We start from the raw sequence: 1,443 nt of genomic DNA, 5'->3' as shown, positions 1-1,443 counted from the left end.
TGTTACATGTTTCAGTGTCACTGTTACATGTTTTAGTGTGGAAGGGTCACTGTTACATGTTTCAGAGGGGAAGTGACACTGTTACATGTTTCAGTGTGGAAGGGTCACTGTTACATGTTTCAGTGTGGAAGGGTCACTGTTACATGTATCAGTGGGGAAGGGTCACTGTTACATGTTTCAGTGTGGAAGGGTCACTGTTACATGTTTCAGTGTGGAAGGGTCACTGTTACATGTTTCAGTGTGGAAGGGTCACTGTTACATGTTTCAGTGTCACTGTTACATGTTTCAGTGTGGAAGAGTCACTGTTACATGTTTCAGTGTCACTGTTACATGTTTCAGTGGGGAGGGTCACTGTTACATGTTTCAGTGTCACTGTTACATGTTTCAGTGTGGAAGTGACACTTTTACATGTTTCAGTGTGGGAGTGACACTGCTACATGTTTCAGTGTGGAAGGGTGACTGTTACATGTTTCAGAGGGGAAGTGACACTGTTACATGTTTCAGTGTGGAAAGGTCACGGTTACATGTTTCAGTGTGGAAGGGTCACTGTTACATGTTTCAGTGTCACTGTTACATGTTTCAGTGGGGAGGGTCACTGTTACATGTTTCAGTGTCACTGTCACATGTTTCAGTGTGGAAGTGACACTGTTACATGTTTCAGTGTGGAATGGTGACTGTTACATGTTAGTGTTACATGAAGTGACACTACTACATGTTTCAGTACTGGAGGACATATAGATTGTTCATATCTATATTTCCTGTTGTTAAGCTGGATGTGTGCTTGTGTCAGACTATCTATTAATTGGTCAATGAACATACAGTCGCTGCTTATTATTGCTAGATAAATGTATCCCATGGGTCAAAGCTGAGCCATTGCCCAGAAGATTCGAGGCTTGATTCTTTATTTTGCAGTGGCAGTGAATCTCCACGGTAGAATTGCTTGTCAGCAGTGACTGACTGGGATCACAGAGGAGGAGTGGGTGAGGTACTGAAGAGCTGCTGGCACATGTGGAACTATTTCCCCACAAGGTTCAACCCTGCAGGACATAACTGAACAGTGAATGATGGATCCTGGGGGCTAGGACCGTGCTCTGAACAGTCAGTGTTCTATCATAACGTCTGTGATGCCCTAGAGGTTTTCCTCGGTGAGAAGTAAGTGTTTATTATTAAAATCTACCGCAGCAAATGAAAGGTTTACCCTTGGACAGCAGCCCATTGTAAATAAGCTTTTGGGTTTAACTGGAATCTAGATGCAGAAATACATTAACTAAATAAACAAAGTACTTTGGTAAGTACTTGGCCCGGGAGCAGACATCAGCTGGGCCTGTTTGGAGTACTTTTCATTGAAGTATAATGTTGCACATTCACATACATTGACAGACTCTGCATCTCGCTCAATGAAAGCTCCTCTGGTATTCACTCGATATCTGAAGGCCAACATTT

The sequence above is a fragment of the Heptranchias perlo genome, chromosome 17, assembly GCF_035084215.1.
Source record: "Heptranchias perlo isolate sHepPer1 chromosome 17, sHepPer1.hap1, whole genome shotgun sequence".
NCBI lineage: Eukaryota > Metazoa > Chordata > Chondrichthyes > Hexanchiformes > Hexanchidae > Heptranchias > Heptranchias perlo.
The sequence above is the reverse complement of the archived record's forward strand: the minus strand, read 5'-3'. Positions refer to the sequence as shown.